The sequence below is a fragment of the Peromyscus eremicus genome, chromosome 10 (genome assembly GCF_949786415.1).
Source record: "Peromyscus eremicus chromosome 10, PerEre_H2_v1, whole genome shotgun sequence".
NCBI lineage: Eukaryota > Metazoa > Chordata > Mammalia > Rodentia > Cricetidae > Peromyscus > Peromyscus eremicus.
In genome coordinates, this window is record NC_081426.1 from 33,506,455 (window position 1) to 33,530,185 (window position 23,731).

At 42.8% G+C, this 23,731-nt stretch overlaps 1 protein-coding gene and 1 long non-coding RNA gene across 2 annotated transcripts in view; one reads left to right on the forward strand and one right to left on the reverse strand.

Annotated features, from left to right (window-relative positions):
• The window catches only part of Clnk (cytokine dependent hematopoietic cell linker), a 222,377-nt gene that overhangs the window by 165,626 nt on the left and 33,020 nt on the right, over positions 1 to 23,731 (reverse strand). The gene's annotated exons all lie outside the window — the stretch shown is intronic.
• On the forward strand, positions 7,480 to 8,077 carry LOC131921128 (uncharacterized). The gene is made up of 2 exons (XR_009381848.1): positions 7,480 to 7,593; positions 7,678 to 8,077. It is a non-coding gene; the product is annotated as an uncharacterized LOC131921128 (long non-coding RNA).

Here is a 23,731-nt window from a genome sequence, read left to right on the forward strand (position 1 = left end):
CTCTGATTTCACCATGTGATTACCAGGGATCGAATTCAGGTCTTTAGGTTTGATGGTAAGCACCTTTACCTGCTGAACATCCTCTTGGATCCTATATCTGGGAATTCCAAAAGCCATTGTTTAGTTTCACGGAAAGTAATGATAAGGGCCCATCACCTCAAAAGATGGGGAGGGAAAGGTTTTTTTCTTAGAGAGAGATATATATATATATATGTAGCACCATGGATATGGTAACTAATGTGCTGTGTGTTTCACAGTCACCATCAGAGGGAATGTCAACTGCTCTTGCCACAAAAGCAAGGACTAGGGGTGGTTTTAATTATTCAACATTGTTTTATATTAAGTGTTCTCTCTCTTTCTTTCTGTGTGTATGCAGACTTCAGAGGCTGATTTTATATGTCGTCCCCAGTTGCTCTTCACTTTATGTTTTGGGATCAGGTCTCTCACTGACTCAGGAGCTCATAGATTCAGGAAGGTCAGTGGCCAACAAGCCCTAGGGATCCTACTATCTCTGCCTCTCCAACATTGGGATTTCATACATGCTCTGCCACATCTGGCTTGTCTCCAGCTGTTACTTGGGTGCTGGAGATCTGTTTCTCACACTTGTGCGGCAAACACAAACTAAGCCACCTCCTTAGCCCATCCACATTGTATTCACAAATCACAGTGTTGCTTTTCTACTGTATAAGTATACAAAAACTATATTTTGTTATCAGTTTTTAATTAAAAGTTAAATAAATGCTTAAGTTATGGATGACTATGTCCCTGGATGCAGCCAGTAGGGCCTCAGTACTCGGGACAAGACAGGAGCTTGGAACTTGGGTAGACCTGGATATCATCTCTGACTCATGTATGAAGTGGACAGTACATGGAACTTGGTGTTTTCTTGAATGAAGTAAGATAAATACACCCAATAAAACATGAGGACTAGGGAGTGGTCATTGTCTGAGGTACAACATACCCTCACATGGCTGTCTAAATTGCTAATATTTGGAAGACAGGACAGGGCAGGGCTGGGGATTTGGCTGTTTGGAAGAGTACTTGCTTAGCGTGCAGGAGCCCCTGGGTTTGATCCCTAGCAACACAGAAAACTGGGTGTGTGGCTCTTGCCTATAATCTCAGCACTAGGAAGGTAAATCAGAAGTTCAAGGTCATTCTTGGCGGTCTTGTAAGGTGCAAGCCACATTGTACTACACCATCTCTCTGATAATTTAATCCCTTGGATACGTACTGTCTCTCTTGCTGGGATGGTGGGCCTGGAGAGTGAACACTGGCAGAATTCTGCCCTTGACAGAACTTGGCAATTGATATGGTGAAGGATGTGACTGATTTATGTATGTAGCAATTTTCTGAACAGAATATTTCCAGTTCACACTCTGTTATCCTGTCTTTGAACTTGGGCATGATACAGTGTGGCTGCCATTAACGCACTTGCTGGGAGTTATTCTCTTCTTTGTCAGACACCATGGCTAAGTTTGCTCTTAACTTCATAGGAACCCACCAAGTGTCAAAATGCCAAACCACCAGTAGCATATAAGTGAAGATCAGAGAGGCTAATCCACTTACCCAAAGGCATATAAACACATGCTAGAGTCATGCCCAGTTTGGGGGTGGGAATCTCAGAGTCCTTTCTATTTCCAGTTTACCTTGCTGTTCACCCAAATAAATTTCTTGAGATTTCAGTTCTAGCATCTTTTGCTGTTGTAATATTCAACCTTCATACTTCATTAACTTGTTAAGATCACGAAATAAGAACACAGGTACTCAAAGGTTCCATACCAGGCTATGGAACTTTGGTATATTATTATTCTCTAATGAGATTTTTTAATGAAATATTTGTACATTGATACACATTAATAAATTCCATGGTAGTTGTGGAATGTTTATGAATGGAGTTGGATCTGATTTGGTATCAGGAAAGGGAGTAGAAGAGAAAAAAGGAAATGTTTACTGTATTAATAATTATGAGTATGCACAAAGTGTCAAGTATGTACAATATTTCACTTAATACAAATAATGTCAAGACTAAATAATTGTTAATCTGGGTCTTTGTTGATGTTGCCCCATTGAAAAGATGAAGAATTGGACTGGAGAGATGGGTCAATAGCTGAAAGTGATTGCCATGGAAGTACGTGGGCCTTTGTTCAAATCCCCAGAACTCAGAAGCAGTGACTAACTGTAATCCTAGTACTTATAGGGGGAGATGAGATCAAAGATGAGAGAATCTCCTAAAACTTCTGGGACAGCTAACAACGTATGGCAGCAACAAACAACCAAGACACTGCCTCAAACAAAGTTGGAAGATGACGACTGAAGTACTCAAGTTTGTCTTCTAACCTCCACATACATGCCATGACCTGCTCACACACATACACATACATGCATATGTGCATGCTTGAGCACACACACACACACACACACACACACACACACACACACACACACGAGAGAGAGAGAGAGAGAGAGAGAGAGAGAGAGAGAGAGAGAGAGAGAGAGAGAGAGGATCTAAGAACTCAAGATTTGAGGATCAGAAATGCACATAGTGTAAAGCTGGCAGAGTGGCAGAGTTGAGACCCTGAGCCACTCACTCAGCATCAAATTCTACAGGTGTTGCATAGGCAATACTAGACTCAATTAAAGCAAACCATAAATGGGTTTCCCCAATTTTTAGGCCACAGCTGACCAGATGGAACTGAAAGTGATAGCCCTTGGCTTTACAATGGCCTTGTTCATGAAGTCCTCTGAGAGGGCATCTTTGGGGAGGGAGGAACAGAAGTATCGTCATGAAGACATCTGGGCTCAGAGAAGACTCCGGGAATGGATTCAAGGACACAGTCCACAAAGCTACAGACAGACCGCTCACTTTCCACTAAAGCCACTTGGATGAAAATCAGTTTAGGTTTGAATTCTCTCCGCTGAATTCCTTGCTGTGTGAACAGCCTTGACCATGTTCCTTGGACCACACAAGCTTCCATCTGTGAACCAGGAAACAAGATCCCTAAGGCTCAAGACTGGGTGGGGGAGTTAAGTGAGTTAGTGCAGGAAGCATGGCTGGCTGGAGCCTGAGTTAAATCAATGCACCTTCCCTTCATGCCTCTCTGGGGTGCATTTTATGTGAGGCCTCTGGGAGGGTTTCTAAAGGTTTCTGTGTGGTGGCTCCAATTAACCAGAGTCACTATTGTCTTCCTGGTGTTCAAATGACCATTCCCTGTAGTTTATCTGAGCCCTGAAGTCAAAGGACACCATTTCAGAGGGAGTGGGCCTGTGCTACAATTTAGATTGAGGCTTAGCTAAGTGACACTCATAAAGACCATAAAATAAGTATCAATAAATTCTAGTCATATTTATGTTCTTAAACCAGCGTCTCCACCTTTATGACAATTCCTATTTTTTCTCCCTCATTGTAGTTTGTTGTCAACTACCTTCTGAATAAAACCTGGAGGAGATGCCTCCAGGCGCCGTTGGAGAATAAGCATTTTATCCCTGCTTTATCTAACTCACGCTCCTCTGTCTTGGGAAAAGAGGGTGCCTGCCTTACCCTAAAGCCTACACCTTCTGCAACAAAGTCAAAAGAAACCCGTATTAACTTAGAAAACACAAAAGTATATTTCCTCAGGGCTGAAGGAGTTAGCTTCTCCTTTGAGTGGCTCCCTCGGCTGAGGCTGTCTTTCTAGAGGCTGCTCTAACAGAGGCTATAAAAACTGCAACAGACCATCTCTTGACTTTAGCAGCATAGGCTGAGGAGGTGGCTTCCAAGCTTCAGGAAGAATAGTTTAGAAACTCTTAGTCTTACATTTTTGTGGGCAGACATCTGAAATCCTTTCCTAGTAGAATGAAGGAGTCTTTAAAGCTGGGCTGAAGGAGCTGGTTCCATTTTGCTCATTTGATGGGATATGGAAGGTCCCGGCTCTCATGTCAGGAAAATCTTTTCTTTAAATGGATGAAGCTCTTTCCAATGACCACTGTGACAGTGAGGACCATGAGACAAATGTTAAGACAGGGCTGTCCTGTTTAGTTTACCTGGTTAGCCTGCGTTCAGTCAAGAGCTCAGCGTTGAGATGGCTGGATCCTGGAAGAGGACTCCATGGTCGCATCCTGGAGAACTCAGGGACCAGGTAACAAGCAAGATAGGGGTTGAAAATGTTCTGTCTGCTCAGCAGAGTCCTACAGCAGAGACCTCCTTACATGTACCTGTTAGTTTTGGTTTTCTGAGAAATGCAGCCGCAGAGCTGGGCAGTCTGGCCCTGTAGCAGGTCAGACTTCCTCTTTGTGAGTTGTAGTGCTAGCCTTGAAGGTGTGGAGGCTGAGGTTCTACTACTCATAGCTGATATTAAGTCATGAAAATTCTTGTGCAGCCCTTCACAAGAATCAGAACCCGTGACAGAAGTCTGCTGAGCAACTGGAAGCATAAAAGCGAGCTTTGCCTAGTGGACATGAACTGTCTTGTGACTGAGTGTTGCCATGACTCCCTAAGCCCCTCTTAGACACATGGACCTCTCAGGGATTCTTCAGAAACTACCGAGACTCAGAAGAGAAATGGTTGGCTCCTATTCTTGTTGTTTTTGCTATTGGCTATGGGATCTTGGGCCCCTTGCCATTCATTTCACAGATAATTCGCATAACTATCATAATAATTCTCATGATTTCAGAATTATTATAAAGATGAGCAAAATAATGTAAAGCCATGTAGCATATTTGGAGCACATATTAAATACCCAATAGATTTTAATTACCTTCTTCCTTAACCTTAGTCCATTTAAGCTGACCTTGTTGAGAGCCCATTATGGTGGTCCTTGATGATTTCCTGTTATTTAAATTGATTTTATTGATGTTGAATTTTATGATAAATTTCTAAATTATTTAAAATAAATTCTAGGAAGGTTATTTTTACTTTCTTTTTGGAAGGTGTTAACTCTGGTTTTGACTTAATGAAGGAAACACTAAAATAAGCACCCATGGAGTGTTAATTATGAGCCAAACATTGCTCTAAGCAGCCTTAGGTATCAGCCTACTTAATTTGCCAATAACATGAGGTGAACATCTTTATTTCATTTTGCAGTTGTGAAAACTGAAGCTTAGAGAAATACAAGCGATTCATTCACTTTATCAATGAGCCTTTATTACACCTGGGGCTTAAAACAAGGTATGTTCATGGGTTCACTGTCATGTAGGTTAGGTCAGTCAGTTGGTTAGTTTGGTCTTGATAGGTTTAAGTTTGCTAAAGTTTGCCCACCAGAGTCTCACAAAGAGTAGTGGCTTAAATGGAAAAAATGAATTGTCTCTCAGTTCTGGAAGCTAGAAGTTCAAGATGAGGGTGTCAGCATCCTTGGTTTCTTCCTGGGCATGTTGAGAGGGAGATGTGTATCTGGCATCTTCTAAACCTGTAGATGACTGTCTTTCTTTTCACACAGCGTCCTCTCTGCATCTGTTCCAATTTCCCTTTTTTAAAGGAATCAGCCAATCTGGGTCAGGACTTATACTATGACCTCTTTTTAAATGTATGTCTGCAAAAATCTTATCTCCATACAGGTCACATTTTGATATACTAGGGGTTAGGACTACTGCATATGAAATTTGAAAGGAAGTTCTTCAACCATAAGACGGCCTGCATGTCTGATCTGTACTGGTGGTTGCAGAGTACCTGGATGACCAAAGATGGCCACATCCGTGCATTTGCTAAAGGGAAAGGAATCAGCCCAGTACTCCAGTTCTCCACACTGCCCCTGGTCACTCTGCAGGCTGTCCAAGGCTCATTTCCCTCGGGTTTGAGGCTCTTTGTGTACAAGAGAGAGGAAGCCACACACATGTCTTTCTTAAATCTGTGTTCTCATTCTGTTTGTTCAAATCTCATTGGCAAGGCAAGACTCCTGGTCTGTTTCATCCAGAATGAGTATAGAGACACTTTCTCAAGAGGCAGATGTAGAAAAGTAAGTTATAACGGAAAAGCTCATGCTCATATTTAGTTTTCAGGAGGTTGAGAAGCCAAGTCCCACATAAAAGCCCCATGTTTTCTAGGGAAGAATTAAAGATCATTTGAGAGAGTGAGAAGGTGGTTATATGTGATGTTTATTGCTTTTTATTTAAATGGAAAAATAATTCATTATCTATTCAATATTTATTATCAGAGCTTTATTCACAGCACTTTGGGGGTTGAATAGGAAGCAGGATAACAAGTTCAAGATCATTTTTACAATGTGAGTTTCAGCCACACTGGGCTACATGAAACCCTGTCTCAAAAACTAGGGAACAATGATTACCAACCAAGCACATTATTAGATGCCGAAACACAATTGGGTTAAAGATATACCCGCTCTTTATCTCTCATAGCTAACTTTTCAGAGGGGGCAAAGATGAACAAACTTTACAGACGTAGAACTACTGATTTCAATCAATACAGTGAGTTGGGCCTGCTTTGACATTCATTTGTTCATTGGTGATTGGCTCCTTCTTCTTACTTGGGCTAAGTAGAGACCCAGAGGTAAAAAAGAAAACTTATTGCTTCTTCATGGGGGATAGCAGGCCAAAGAGGTATTGAATGAGAAGGTGCTGAACATGATGGCTTTTCTGAGACAGGATGGCAGAGGTTCTCACATCTATCTGTAACAGGCAAAGTATCCCACACTCTGGGGTCCAGAAAATACCTCTATTGGGGAGGTGATGGCAAAAGCTGAGGTCTCCATGATGTTTGAGAATTTGCTAGACCAAATGAGGGGGAAGAAGGGAAAAGAGGGATGGAAGGAAGGAGAGGAGGGAGTGAGAGAGAGAGAGGAAGAAAGGAAGGTAGGGAAGGAGGGGTGGTGTGAGGAAAAACCTTTCAAGCCAAAGGGTCCTGTATCTGAATGCCAGGAGGATAACCAAGCTCGCCCGAGGAAGCTCCAAGGCAACAAGTTTCTGGAATACAGAAGGAACAGGGGTGGTGTGGTATGGAAACAGCTAGACCAGGCAACACTCACTTAGCCGAGGGCCACAGCTCACATTTTCTCTTTACTGCTGTAATCCTGACACTCCTCCTGAGTTCCTTCAGTTTGATGTCAACTGGTTAATTTTGTGCGAATTGTCATATGAGTTCTTGCCTCTTGACCCCCATGCTCCCTCCCCACCAGCATGGTCTATTAGGTCCACAAGCTGTAAGTTATCAAAGAGGGTTTCAGGAAAATTCACTAGAGGCTAGGTTTGGACATGCAGGTTCTGAATATTCAGCTGTATTGCTGAGGGGATGCTTGGCTTTGAAAGGCCTGGGATAAACCCTCCTATCAAGGCTCTTTTCTGAAAAGAAAGGAGGAGGAGTGGATTTGGGGGAGAAGGCAGGTGGTAGGGGAGTGGGAAGAGTGGAGGGAGGGGAGACTGTGGTTGGGATGTAATGTATGAGAGAATTAAAACCAAACAAACAAACAACCCTAGATGACAGCGTGCTGTTGGAAGCATGATTGTGATGCCTGAAGTGGTGGCTGCAGATTCTAGAACTGTGCCTGGCTTACACTGAACACCTGTCCCTTCGGTTTTCCCTGGGTCTCTTTCATGAAAAGATGGGGACTACCATTCAACTAACGGATGGACAAGTAATAGGCTACATCTGTGGACAGAGGATGTGTGGTACAGTAGAGCTACATGTGGGATGGAGGAGGATGACTCTGTGCTGGAACTAGGGCGTTGGTTGCATTTTTCACTTCTTTCTAGATAATTTGCTCAAAGCCCAACACCCTTTAAAAAATAGGACCGTAATTCCACAGATTTGAAGAGAAAAGGCACCTTTTTAGCTGGTTGGAAGGCTGAAGTGCAAGGCTGAGTAGCTTTGGAGTCACACTCACTGGCTTTGTTCAAATTCTACACAGTCCCACCCACTGAATGGACTCAGGCAAGTTACTAAGCTTAATTTTTCCCCTCCTTTTCATCCCTTAAGACTGAGTGTGTTGTTATGAACTGAGCACCATGAGGCACGGGACTATAAACTCACCTTCAAATGTGGTTAGACGTGTGTGTCAACCACCTAGAATCCATCCAAGAAGGACAGCTTTCTGGCCCCATCCCCAGCTTTTACTATGAGTCCCGTGTCCATTAAAATTGAAATATCATTGTATATTTAAAAATTATTTTTAACCTTTTAAATTTTTACAGTCTTACAAGAAGGGGGGAATGAGTCTAGAGCTGTGATGTAGACTGTAGGATGTCTCTCTGACCCCTGCCTCTCTAGAAACTGATTTCCCATGTGCTGTAAGAACTCTGGGCAGAGGCAAGCTTGATTATACATTCCGTTCCTCCCTCTATAATGCAACGCTGTGCTAGGGAGAGAGAAATGGCAGAACCCTGTCCAACCTTTCACTTTCTCCCCGATGGCACCTACTCTTAGCTTTGTTTTGCAATTCTCTTTTCTTTTTTGTGCGCGGGGTGGGGGTGGGTGTGGGGAGCAGGATAAGTCAGGTTTAAGCGCTAAAAGAAATGGAGACTTCTGAGTAAACACCCTGACACCTCTTAGTATTCAGTTTCCTGCTTGCAGCTGGTGCTGCCTGCCAAGTCCAGGCTCCTGTCAGACAGCTGGTCTCAGGCTGCTGTCAAGGGCTGGACTTGCACCATGCAACTTACACACACCCCTACCCCACAAACACAAGACAGTCCTCTCCACCATCGAGGGAGGGAGGGTGGTGCTTATTGGATGGGCTTGTTTTGGGGGAGTGCTGTCTCCTGCAGCGGATCAAAATCCACGTATTTTGAAACAAATTCTGCGAGAAGTCCCGTGTGGAACCTGGGTTAATTAGTCCTAGCTTTCCTGATTTAGTACAGTTTAACATCTGCTCATTACGGCTGCCTCAGGCAGTTGGACACTGGGCGCAAGTCAGAGAGGGGCTCAACTCTCTCTAATTGTGTTCGCCTCTTATCTTCTATCCTGTGCTCCCAGGATGCACATTGTGAACTCTCAGCCCACCACAATTAGCTACACTCTCTTTCATATCACAGTAGTATCTTCCAAATGGAGCATTTGGGTTTGAGCTTAAGCTTAAGTGTTGTCCTCTGCTGGATTGCAGACATGCTCAACTTTAGCTGGCTCTGAGACACCACTGGATACTTTTTATGACTCTTAAGTAGTTACTAGGAGAAAAGCTCAAATTTAAATGTGTCTCGTCTCTTGGGGGTATTGTATGTCACCACACATCTTCAGGTATTCCCAGTTGCTGGCTCAGCTGCTCCGGCCAGGCATTCCATAGAAAGGAAGAATCCATACACAGAACATAAGAGCTCTCAGTTCAGGACCTTGCAGGCCCCATGCGGGCCAGTTCAGAGCACAAAATGATTTCTGACATGTTTTCTAGAGTGGCTGTATTGTACCTGTATTTAAGTCCTTTGGAGCTACCAGGGATAGAGATGATAAGCAAGCATGACAGAGAACTTCTCTAAAACCTTGGCTTCACACCATGTTCACAAGTTCACTGTTGAACTTACAGCAAGCTTCTCCAGAAGGGTCTTGTGAATTAGTGTCAGGACTTCAGTTGAGTCAATATATGTTCTAGGCACTTCACATAGCTTCATGATACAATCAACATGTCTAGATGAGCACTGTTATCTCTGCTACAAATTTGAAGAAGCAGACTCAAAGGTTGAAAGTTCTCACAACATGACTGATGGATTCATTTAACTCCAGTGTCTGGAGTGAGGACTGAAAGATAAAGGAAATTCTGTCCTGTTCCACAATGTGGGGACAGGAGATGGCTGAACCTTGTGAAATGCCAGTGGCACACAAATACAAAACATACATCACACTGCAATGAAAGAATGAAATGGGATAAAAGAAGAGGTTGGTCAGGACATGTGCAGTGGGGGATTTAGCTAAGACACTCGAGTCTGAATCCATGCAGAGGTGGCATGTGAACTCAGTGAGATCTGGGTACAAAAAAAGGACCCAACTAGGGATTACTCCAGAAGGAAGAGATTGCTAAGCAAAGGGAACACCAGGAGATGTTCCCAATCCCTGGGTGTATGCATGGTTGCTTATAAAGTCCCGGTTGGTGACTGTCTTTCCTTACCCATCTCAGATGCCATTACAATAAACCACCCAGCAGTTGTCGAGCTGAACCAATTAGAGTTGGAACCTGTTGTTTTCCATTCATGAGCACACAGAGAACTAGTGAGGTTGAGTGAATGACTTCACAGTGACCTGGAGAAGAGCTGAGACAGAGGCCAGATCCAGGCATCTCAACCCAAACCTCTTCCTGGCATAGCAATGTCTCTTAAGGCTACATGGTAAAGGCACCAGAGCTAGCCATCTTCCTCAAGCAGAGCCTTGTTTAGACAAATCTGGCTAGGGATGTGACATCATCCCCAAGAAAAAAAAAAGTCTGCTGTGGGTTGTTTGCCAAACATTTTTCCCCGAGGTTAAAAACACTGTAGTATTTTTAAACTATGCAGGCAAAATCACTCCCTCTGCACACAGGGACTTGGCTCTTGCCAAGATTGCTAAATTGGCAGGGCAAAGGGCCCCATACCATCTGTCCTCACACTGGCTGAATTCAGGTCTTGAAGGAAGAGTTGGATTAAGGAAAATAGCACAGAACGTTGCTGAGAAATCCCATGATAGGCTCTCAGGGTTAGCACTTGTGGTGAACAGGCTGTGGGTGGGATGGAGACAGACTCAGAAGAGAGGAGGAGAGGAAAGAGGCTGAACTGAATACTCAGGAGGGACCTGGACCTCTGGTGCTATGGAGCGACAGGACTCCTCACTGACACACCCTCTTTTTTTATTTTTGCTTTTTCCTCTTCCTGTACAAAGAAGGAAACCTCAGGTACTTTCCTGTCTTTAAGGCTATCAGGAGCATTGATAGCTGGTATGAGAAGAGCAGTCCCCTGTACCATGCTTTGCTTCATTTGCATTTTAGGCTACAACACACCCCCACCTGCAGTATAATTTTTGAGACTCAAATACACCCATTAAAGAATCTCCCTTTGGCATAAATTGGAAAGTCTATTTAATTCTTTCTTTTTCTGGTGGGACACTGAGCAGGGACAGGCTCTCATTTCCAACCATCGGAACACTTGTCCTGGCCCGCGTTTATCCACCCTTGAATGGAGGAAGCGAAGACCCTGCAAAGCGAAGCATCAGAGCTGAGTTCTAGTCGGCAGTTGTGCTGAGACCTGATGCTAAAGCTCCAGTTCTTTACTTAGATCCCGTGGAAGGCGAACACTCTGCAGTTCTGGGAAGAAACAGGAGAAAAGTGGGCTCCTTAGCTAACGGTCTTGTGTATACATTGTTGCAGCCATTCTAGAATCAGTGTGGGTATTTCAAATAAAAAACCCAATGCCCAGGGCTGAAGAGATGGCTTAGCAGTTGAGAATACTTGCTGCTTTTGCAGAGGACATGGGTTCAGTCCCCAGCATCCACCCATTGATTTACAACTGTCTGTAAGTCCAGTTCCAGAGGATCTGATGCTTTTGGCTTCTGTGGGCACCTGGACATAGGTGGTGCTCATGCATACATGCAGACACTTGCAAATAAAATGAATAAATCTTAATACAGGGGCCAGCGCCAGGCATGGGTAACACTTTTAGAGTTGTCATTGGTCGGTAAGATTCCATAACCATTCCCCACCCAGCTATTGTCATTGTTTCTTGGTTACCCTCTTGAACTTGATGGTAAGACTTGATGATGAAGACCACATGTTTGAGTCAGGACATGGAGAAATCAGGCTGGTACTGACCTAGAAGCTTCATCCCTACTGGCTAGCTTTTATAATATGGAAAGATTATAGTAATACTATTGGAGAAAAAGTATTCAGCAGTCTTACCCATTTGTGAATCCTGTGAGCTGCAGTAATGACTGGCCTGGAAGGATATGGCTACTGGTACAATAGTGGAGGAGACGTTATAGAAGTGACTTCCCACTTTCTCATTTGAAGCTGCTCTACTCATGCCTGGCACTGTTAACTGGGCCCCAAACCTGTGACTAAATAAGTCATAAGTCCTAAGGGAGAACCTAATACTGTTAGTTTGCTAAATGGGCATAGTATTAAACTGACCCCCTGCCTCAAGTCCCTATCTCTGTACTTACAGATCAATGCACCTCTCAACCCTGTTCAGAGAAACTTCTTTTTACAGTAAATGGTGATTAATATAGAGGTCCACATCTGGTCACCATTTAGGTAATAAGAGACTGTGATGTGCTTATGTCTAAATGGAGCATCTATATTGTAGCCCTTCCCTCCAAGGTTCAGGGGTCATCATGGAAGAGGAGGGGAGAAGCTTCTAAGAGTCAGGCATAGTGAACATCTATAGAGAACATTATTTGATGGACCTGACAGGACCACTGCACAGATGAACTCAGAACTGCTGTGACTGCATGCACAAGACCAGATCAGTCAAAATCCTAGCATGAATGGCAGTGGTAGTGTCAGGTAGTTTATGAAGCTATTGGCAATTTATGGATGCCAGGAAAGGGAGCGTCAGCTGTCTTCCTGGATGCAGCCCTGAAAGAAAATTCATGCTCCAGTAGATGGTTTCACACCAATGCACACACAGGCAGCAATAAATGGACTTAGAGGGTTTAAAGGAAAGGGAAAGGACATGAGGTTTGGAAGGAAAAGTGGTGTGGGGAATAGAGAGGAATTGAAAGGGAAGAAATGGAGGTAGATTTTATCAAAGCACATTGGATACATATGTGAAATTCCCAATAAAAGGTTAGATACAGTATAATAATGCATTAAGACATTCCAGTGAAAAATTAAAATAAAACTACCATATGACTTATCCATGCCATTCCTGGATACATACCCAAAGGACTTTACATTCTATGATGTATTTGTACATCTATGTTTATTGCTTCACTACACACAATAGCCAGGAAATGTAATTAGTCTAGATGTCCATCAACAGATGAGTGGATGATGAAAAACGTGATATATATACACAGTGGGATTTTATTCAGCTATAACGAGAAATTAAATTCTGAAATTTGTAGGCAACTGGATGGATCTGCAAAGTATTATATTAGGCAAGGTAATACAGACTCAGAAAGACAAACATCAAATGTTTTATCTCATATGTGGATCATTTCTCTATCTCTCTCTGTGTTTGTGTATACAAGAACATGTTGTATATACAAGTGCATATATGTGTATGGAGGACAGAGGTCGATGTTGGCTATCTTTCTGGATTGTTCTTTACTTTATTCTTTTGAGACAGTCTCTTAGTGAATCTGGAGCTCTTCTATTCCACTAAAGAGTCTGCCAATGAGCTGATGAGGTCCAGGAAGCCATTGGTCTCTCTATCCTCCTGTACTCAGTGCTGGGGTCACAGATGTGTGCTGACATGCATGACTTTTTCTTGTGTTCTGAACTCAGGTCCTTATGATAGAAGGCACTTTTATGACCAAGCTATCTCCCCAGCCCTAGGGGGGAAGTATGTATGTGTATGTGTCTGTGTCTGTGTCTGTGTCTGTGTGTTAGTGTGAATATACGTCATGAAACTAGGAAGTGTATCATGAAAAGGGAAATGTTGTCTTGAGGGTGGAGGAAGGGCAATTGAGCTCATGTGGCATGAAGCTGGAAAAGAGCCTACTGGGATACAAGGGTAAGAGAGAGGAGGGGAATGGGACAAAAAAAGTAGTGGAAGATGATTTATGATTCACCAAACACAATGTTTGAAAATGTAATTAAATCCATTACTTTAATGCTCGTTAAAAAATAAAAATTAAATTAAAAAATTCTACAGATAGTTCATCAAATAGCATACAAAGGGAAACTTGGGTCTTAAGGTAAAGGTATTTTTAAAAATTAAAGTGTGGAAAGAATTCTGGGCACTTTAAGGAAAGAACTGGAAATGTTCTTGAATGAAGTGCTCCATGAACATGGGGTATTGTTTCTCCCCAAATCTGCCCTGTAGATCATCCCTAGGCACATATCTTGTGCTCAGGGAAATTTAACACAGAATGACACAATCTCAGCCAGGCTGAGTCTCTCTCTGCTGTTCACAATCTGTTCTGCTCACTTTCCCAGCCAGCCATGTAAATTAGCAGATGGAAAGGAGAAAAAGAAAGAGTTAAATAGACTTTCCAGTTTATGCCAAATAGTTTGAATATTAAGCTATCATATGGTTGATGCTAGGTCTCAGATGACGGCACAACTCTTGTCCTGAGAGATTGCTCAATATGGTACATTTTTTCTAATCATGATTGCAGGTGGGGAGGGTTCCCATTATAGGACTGTTGGAAATAGGTAACAGAGTTTCACCTGGAAAGTATCAGCAATTCTGGGGAATGGTGAGGGGAAGCTGTTGGGCTTGCAAGACTGCTGGTTTATTTGGCTGTGCTCAAGTCTAGCACATTCTCACAATGGGAGCAATAAGGATGAGAATGTGTAAAAACAGCTTGATAATGATTCTGATGGTGTTGATGGGAGAAAAGACAGAGCAACAAAAGTTGAGTATAATTAAAGGCTGGATTGCTGGTGGCACTTTGGCTTTGGAGCCTGTTAGGCTTTGAATTGTGTCCTCCAAAGAGATGTGCTCAAGTCCTAAGGCTGAGTACATTAAATATGATCTTACAAAATAAGAGTCTTTGTAGATACCATAAAGAGAAGATGATGGGAATAAAATGGTTCTTAGGCAATTTGACTTATAAAGTGAGGGGAGACACAGATATCCAAGTCAAATAAAGCTGGAAAGATGGAGGCAGGGAGATTGGGAATAAGCTGTCACAAATATCTACTGAGTGATGGATGAGGCCAGGACATACCCCTTCTGGATACTCTGGGAGTCTGCTGGCCTTGGCAGCACCTTTACTTTAGACCCCTGCCTCTAGAATACATTTCTCTGGGTGAAGACTACCTAGTCTATGGTACCTGTTGTAGCTAGAGTTTTCCTGCCTGGCCCATGGTCAGGTCAAATCTCTCTCACCCGCCAGTCCCACAGCCACTCAGACCCAACCAAGTAAACACAGAGACTTATATTGGTTACAAACTGTATGGCCGTGGCAGGCTTCTTGCTAACTGTTCTTACAGCTTAAATTAATCCATTTCTATTAATCTATACCTTGCCACATGGTTCGTGGCTTACCGGCATCTTCACATGTGGCTTGTCATGGTGGCGGCTGGCAGTGTCTCTCCCACCCAGCTTCCTGTTCTCTCAATTCTGAGAGGTACAAATAGATCATAGCCACGTGTTGTGGAGTGGGAAGATTGAGGTGGAACCATCTTGAAGCTATGGTGCTCAGAGTACCCGTGGCTAGCACCTATCATTTGCTTAAATAGCGATCAGAATAATATAGTGAAATATTCTAGAGTTTCAACAAAAAGCCTACCTTCTTTTCTTGACATATGCAGCATCTTCCTCAGTTTTGCTCTCGGTGGAGGAGAGGTGGGGCCTTTCTAGGCCCCTGTCCTAGACTTGTATGCCTGAACCCTATGACTCAACTCATAACAGATTTGGATAAGCAGTATAACAGCAATAAAAAGAACAACCAGGTGCATTTGTATTTTTGCTCACTCATATAGACCCCCAAATTCTATTTACTGTTTATCTCATCATTTGCCATGAAGCATAGATATTCAGTTCTCTACTTAAACTCTTAGACAGCACCTATGGGCAGAGGTTGGGAATCAGAGCCCTTCCACTGCTGGGACATCTGGAGAGCCTCAAGTTCCATGCAGAGTTGTTGGCCTGGTGGTAGTAGGTCACTGCCACATATCAGAGTAGATATTTTCTGTTTTCTTTTTAAAAGGAGCTTGGATATATGGGTCCTTGAACCATAAACTCAGATAAGACCTATGGTGGACTTGAACTCAGTTGTACCAGAGTCAGACCTTCATCTAGTCTATATCACCTTACAGACTGAACTTAGTGCCCTGCCCTGGGCCTATTTCTCTACAAGTCAATCTTAGCCTTTCAGGACCTTTGGGTCTTCCGGTGACCAAGGCAGGGGTTAAGAAGCAGGATAAAGCGTTCTCCTCCCCATCACACCCTCAGGAGTTTCTTTCTTTCCTCTCAGCCTAGTCAGATCAGCTTCTCAGTTATGGTATTCTCCAGTCCATTTTATCTAAAATAGAGGTGAAGTTGGTAGATGAGCTGTTTTTTCCTTCACTGTTATCAAATACCCAATAAGAAGCAATTTAAGGAGTGAATGACTTATCCCTGCTCTCAGTTGAGAGGGTACAATTTATCAAGGGAGGAAAACATGGTAGCATGAGATACTTGAAGCTGTGGCAGATTAGGAAGCAGGAAGAAGGGAATGCCAGCACTCAGCAGACTTTCTTCTTTCTCCTTTGTTTTATTCAACCTCTGTCTCCAGCTGATAAGATGGTACCACCCCTGTTTGGGATGGGTCTTCTTTCCTTAGTTAAACCTCTCCAGAGATGCTTCTGTAGACATTCTCAGAGATCTGTATGTCTCATACATGGTTCTAAATTCAGTCAAGTCAACAATGAAGATCAACCATCAAAAATCAGAAAGGTAAAAGAAGAAGAAGATGGACTAAGAGAGCTGGTCACTGGAGTCTGTAGGAAACACAAGCCCTCTTGTCTTTGTGTTGTTTGGCCTTGTCCTTCTGTATAGACAGACACTGCTCTGACTTCAGTCCTAGTCTACCTGGGCTTCATGCTGCACCCTCTCCACTCCCACTTCACAGTATAATGTTCACAGCGGGTCATGGAGCAACTACCACTGAGCACCCAGCTAAGACTGAGGCCTGACACAGTGCAGGACCCACTTAGAGCCCATGTGTAAGCAACATGAAAGAGTTAATTTTGGGAGACTCAAATTCTATAGGTTTGGAATGAAGAGATTTGAGCTGTTGTCCTTTCATCCTCTAGAAGGACACTTCAGGACACAGTGTCTTATCAAGGCCTAGGGAGATGACATCATAAGATTGCGAAGTGGAACAATTACTCAGGTAAGATGCAAAACAGACAGCTCAGTGTCATCTTTTTATAGTGACCCATTTTTTCTCTCAGTGTCGCCTTCCTAGGACCTCATTGCTAATCAAGTATTCAGCTATAATGTTTTAGACTCTATTTTCTGATAAATCCAGGCTTGATTATCTTAGCCTCCCTGTGAGCTGTATTGACAGTTTCAGACTAACTGGGTCACTTGTTAAAAATACACAGTACTGGATACCCCAGAACAGTGATGAGAATCAACATTTCAAGTTCAGGGCTTTGTATGTAAGGCAAAGCCTTCTAGTGATTCATATGTACTTTATAACCTAAGCATCAGTGTCCCAGCATAGGGTAGACTGAGGAAGAAGGGTGGAGTATGTGAAAACTAATTGATACTTTATTTGCCTCTAACAACAGAAAAAAATCTCTAGTTTGGTGTAGAAAACCCATTTTCCATCCCTCAAACCATGGGACATTTTCTGCCCTCACTGAATGAATGTTTCCAGACCCATGTGAGCCAAAATAATGATTGAAGAAAGCCACTTCAAGGGAAGTTCATTTAATATCTGGAACTGCCATGGGTGGCCTCAGAGTTTCCATGTGGAACTTTCTAGACACCAGCCCCATGTCTGCTCCCACCCTAAGGCGACCAATGAAGAACTGCTGAGGAATCCAGGATCACTGGTGCTCAAGCAGACAGGGGCTCTTTGACAACCATGATGATGTTTTAAGACCCTGCATGTCTGACCTACTTAGGAGGGCCCTCAGGACTTTTCAGGTGTCTATGAGATGCTATTCCATCATTTCTGTTGGTGAGCAAAAGAAGTTGTTGATGGTACTTACAGGTAAAGCACAATGAAAACACAATTATGGTATGGAGTGGGAGAAGAGTGAGAAGTAGAAACTCAGTTTCATCGTCTTTCCTGAAATCATTCACTCCTAAGTTCAAGAGCCCCACAAGAATGGCTTCTTATACCTGAGCACATGCTTTAAGTGGTCAGGGGGGGACACTGAGCAAGGAGTGGAAACTTTGACTTTGACTTTGTTCTCTCTCTAGATACTTTTCTTTTGCAAAACTAGCTGGATGAGGTCAATAGAGAATGGACTAGTGACTTAGACAGAAAATGGCTTCACAACCCATCCTAGCTCTTCACTGTCTTGGGAACATTGAGCAAACCACAGACTCCTTCTCAATTTGTTTTTCGCAATTGGAAATAGTGTTTCTTGTTTCAGTTTCTGTGAGTTGTGGTAATAAAAGTGAAGCTAATTATAAAAGAATCATAACATGTGGTATGATTTAAATATATTACAAATAAATATCTTTGTGATCATCAGATTAGATCCTGGAGAGAGGAATTGAGTATGTGTTATGGTTTAGATCTAAAATGTCTCCCAGAAGCTCATGTTTGCAACACCCGTTTGCTAGCTGATGGCACTGATTGGGGAGGGTGTGGAGCCTTCTGGATGTGTGTCCTAGGTAGCAGAAATAGGTCTTTGTGGCAGTCAGAAGAGGGTGTCAGATTCCTTGGAACTGGAATTATGTATGATTGTGAGCTAGCATGTTAGTGTTAAGTCAGGTACTCTGCAGAAGAAGCAAGTGCTCCTAATTGCAGAGCCATCTCTTCAGCCCTGACCAGCATGGCAAGATAGCCCTCAAACTTCAGGAGTGATACTCATATCTTGGTGTTAGTTAACCAACCATTGCCTATTTGGACTTAGGGCCCACTCAACAGGAGGGAAATGATGCCTAGTATTAGAAACCTAGACAAAACCCAAGGGCTTGTGAGGTCTTGGATCTTAGAAAAGAACCTACCACTAACACTTTACTAGATCAGTATAATTCTGAACTACATTCTTAAATCTTAAGAGTAGCTATTACTCCTCATCAAAGAATCTTTTTTTTTTTTTTACGATAAATAGAGACCCTTACATAAAATCACAATTGTAAACAATGCAGATATCATCAGATCATGGGAAGCCCAACCTCAAAGGATACATATTCTATACAACTCCTGCACATAAGGGTTAGGGGATATCACAGGAGAGGAGGCAAAAGATTGTAAGACCTATAGAAGTTTGCTATGAGACTGTGTCTTCTAGAAATGGCTGCCTAAACAAGACCCAAAGAATGATACTATTCCACGGATAAATGTAGCATCTGGAAGGGAGAATATCTCATAGGGTCCCATCCCTAGACAAAGAATTACAGGCAACTAATGAGTGCTGAGAGACTCCTGAGAATTAGCCTCTCTCAGGGATGAGCTCCCTAGTTGGTTATCTAATACAGAGAGGTCAGTCCTGAAACCATACACACACAAACAATAAAAATAAACTCAGCAGGTTGTATTCATGGATTTGTGTATTTCTCTCTCTCTATGGAACAATGATAATCAAAGAAAAGGAGGTCAACAATTTGAGGGAGAGGGAGGGAACATTGGATAGGTTGTGGGAGGGCACATGGGAAGGGTTAGAGTGGGAAAGGGATATTTTTATTAAAATACATACTAAATAAAAAAGGTAGTGGGTCCTTGTGGTCACGCCTTGAAGGTGATCTTGGCTTCTAGTTCTGGTCCTAGCTCACTACTTCCTGAGATACTAGGATGTGTGGAAGTCTAATACACTTCCCCACCATCATAAACTCTGACATGCCCTCCCACCGTGATGGACTGATATTCCCTGATGCCTTAAACCAACATATACTCTTCTATTCTATATTTGGCCACAGTAATGTAAGAGTAGCTAATACAGTATGTATCTGTAGGAGGGCTCATTATTGTGTTGAATTATATGATATAAGAAGGATTAGGGTTACAAGCTGAAAGAGACAGATTTAAGTTCTCAATTATGATCCTTATCAATGCCACAATGACATGCTAACTCTGGAGACCAGTCGTGAATTCTCTATGTGACTACACGTTGCAGGCCTATGGTGGTGATTTTAGAGTCATTGATGGTGATGGGTTGGGAATAGGTAACAATATAACTTCCAAACTAGCAATTCCAGGACTTTATGCACGTATCACACCAAAGGTGTTCAGAAACCTGGGCAAGTTTCTAGGGGTACCCTGTGGCAAGGTCCATACTTGAGTTGATCCTTAGTTCCTGTGCCCAGGATAATTTCCTCAGTCAATGTTGGATGGTAAGTGAATATGTAAGCAAGGAATCAGATGGATAATGGAAATAAAATGTGCCACGCATAAGAGACAAATTTGGTCAATCTTCAGAAAGTCTGTGAAGCTAATTTTGTTCCTGGCATTCTTAGCTTTCCTTCTTTCATATTCAGATCCACCTGTGCCTTCTGTCCCTTGACAGAGCTCCCAAATCCTCGTACACCTCAGACATTTACTCTCTTTAACCAAAACCTTCAGGGGAAGATTGAGGAGTGCCATTACACATAAGTGGTGGAGGGACAGATGCTTGTGGACCCTTACTATTGTCGTTAGTTTTATATGTCAACTTGGTTTATTATGAGGTTCCCAAATATTTGGTCAAATGTTATTCTTGTGTGTCTGCGAAGGTATTCCTTAGTGAGATTTATATACTTATTGTCTTGCCTGGTTGGGTGGCTGTGGGCTCATCCAATCACTTCAACACAAGAATAGAACAGAAAGACTGAGTAGGAGGAAATGCTTTTGCTTTGCTTGCTTGGTATTTTTCAGCCGTCAGACTGAAATGAGATAGATTGACTTATTAGCTCTTCTCTGGTCTGAGTTGCTGACTTCCTTTACTATGAGCTCCCTTGGTTCACAAGACCCTGGGTTCAGACAGGAGCTCTGCCTTGGGCTCTTCCTAGTTGGCTGACTGCACAGTTCACAGGCCCTTTGACTTCCAGCCTTTTAATGAACTAATTCCTTAAATTCTCTCTTTTTTTGATTCTCTTCATCTGGAGGACCTTAGTGCCCTCATGGTAGGAACAATTTCATTTTAGTAGAGATTAGGGAAGAAACAAGTTTGGCAGAAGGAAGGAAGGCTCATTATAGGATTTAATGTGAAATGAGATAGAAGGAAAGTGTCTACTTCAGGATTGAAGTGAGTGATAATTGAAATGGTTATTACATGGTCTATATAATGCACCTGCCATCATAATATGCAGCAAACACTATGGGGTTGATAGCTTCTGTAGGAAGCCAACATCACTGCAGCTAAAAAATAGCTGGAGTGATGAACCCTAACTGAAATCTAGGTCACACTCCAATGCCAGGTAAGCATCCAGCTTGAATTTACACAGACCCTGGGATTGCTATTGTTTTGTATTCAGGGCTTCGGTGGGATCCCATTACACATTCACAGTGCTTCATGCTTCCCAAAGCTTGGCACTCATGACCTCATTCAATCTCAGAACCTGACTTGTGATACAGGTATTATTCTTAATTTTACATATAAGCAAGCTCCAGCTGCAGAGAAGTGATTTGTTAATATGCAGAATGAACAAGGGGCTCCTGCTGGAGCGGATACCACCGGACTCCAAGCCATGTGATTGGCCCTTTATTCCATGGAGGAGTCTCTAAACAGAGTTTACAGCTTCAGATTATTTGGTGAGCTGGTAAAGGCAAAGAGGGAATTGCTTACAATTCCTGTGTCTTTCATGGTCTATGTAAACTGTTTCAAACTGTCATACTCAAGCGCCATGGTAAAATCCACAGAATGATGTGTGTATCATTACAGCAAGCTTTGTATTTGGGGATAAATTTGCTCAACTCTTTTATTGCTTAGAACAGTTAAGCAGATAGGGATGATTCTTCCTCTCTGGGATGCTGATCACCTTCTGCACCTGTGAAATCTTTGTATTCTCTCTCCAACATTTGCCTACTCAAAAATTTTCTGAACTCCCAATTGTTCCATTTCCACCATAAACATGTTCATGAGGCAATTGCCATCCAACACCTCTGCCTGAGTGGATGGGGTTTTCATTTAATTTGTCTATTAGTCTTCTTTTACTTCCTTTTTTTTAAATCACAGAAATGCTTAAAATTTTCCTATAGACACTATTTCAAGCTTGATTTCATTCATTACTTGGGCACATAAATCAAGATACTTAAAGTCACTACCAACTCCTTGCCTCCCTCCTAAGCCAGTGGGGCTGAATGGCTTCCAGTAACTCACTGGTCTCTTTGTGCCAGGATGTGAATGAGAATCACACAGCTGAATACCATAAGCCACTGCCAACCTCTGAACTCCTTGTAGTTATTGTGACCAATGCTGGATGCTGGGAGGATAAATGCAGCCTGGTCTCCGCTCTCAATGGAATTGCTATGAGGGGAGAGAGAAACTAAATGGACAGTTTGTTTCCCAAATGAAAGCACAGAGTTGCACACAAGGTGGGGGGGTGGCGATGAAGCTGACTTACATGAGGATGTAAGTCAAGTAACTCCTTGTGCTTACTCATAGTTAGCATTTGCTGTCTTTGGTGTGGCCAGCAGAAGAAGGGCTTCATTTGATCTATCCTTCAGATACCTCTGTGACGCAGCTGGGCATCATTCCATTATACAGATGGGAGAACCATGAAACAGAAAAATGAAGTGAGGCTACCCAGTAGGTTCATAAGCCTAAAGTTGATCCAGTGCTTACACATTTAGCCGCTTACACCATCTCCAGGGTGCTTGGCCAATAAGAGGACAGAGGGAAACACAACCCATGCAGACGGAGGACTGTTTTTAGAGGCCAAGGAATGAGATGCTAGGGCAGTGAACCTCCTTGTTGTGTTAGTTTGACAGAGTTTTCCAGATCAAGTTGAATATTTCTTAAAACAATCCATCCATGTCCTGACCCAGACCAGTAATTAGAACCTACCTCTCAACTATGGGACTTTATATTCTGAATGAGCTCTCTTGGTGACCCACACACACATTGCAGTCTGAGAGCCAGTGCCCTCATTCACAGTAGACTGACGAAGAAGGAAGGGCAGGGTATGCTCTTACATTTGACATTCTACTTGAATGGTATTGTGTCTTAAATATGAAACATCTTCCATAGGCTCATATGTTTGAAAACTTGGTCCCTAGTCTGTGGTGCTGTTCAGGAATGTGATGGACCTTTTAGGAGGTGGACTTTGTTGGAGGAAGTATGTCACTTGTGGTGGGACTTTGAGGCTTCATAGCCTCACCTCCCTTCTTGTTTGATTTCTAATCACCTGCAGATGCAATGCGACAAATTGCTCCCATGGTCCGGCTACCACGCCTTCCTTGCCATGATGGACTCTAGCCTTCTGGAACTATAAGTAAACATAAACATTTTCTACCTTAAACTATGATGTCAGGGCATTTTGTCACAACAGCGGAAGAACAACTGACCCATCTGGAATGACTGAGAAATCATTCTCTTTGACAAGCACCTCCCACACCATCTCTCAACCTATGATATATTTTCTGCCATCCCTGAGTATCTCTCTTAACCTGTCAGAGGAACAGAGAGCCTGTGAATGATTGAGAGAAATGACAGTATACATGTTTACTGGGCCATGCAGTGGCAAAGAGTATGGTCAGGTTAGGAGGTTGATGGGCCAGCTATGGAGGAGCAGACAGGAGGAGATAGTTCTACATTGGAATTTATTTTGGCTGGTGGTCCTAGGAGGGTCCACCCATGTGGAATGGGTAGAGTGGGGCTCTGGACTAGACAATAGTGCTGGGAGATAGTATTCTGGCTTTAAAGGTTCAGCTGTGTTTACAGCAATGGCTACACCTCAGAGAAGGGATTCTGGAAGAGATTGACAAGTGGCCAGGTCAGCTGGACCCCAGTACTTCACGCCACCATTTCTCGGACAGGTGTTTGGAATTATGCCCACAGCTGGGCTTCACACTTCGACTGTGGGAGTCAGTAGCCTTAACTGAATTACTATTTATAAACCATCCAAAAGAGTTGCTGGGACTCAGAAGCACTTGTTA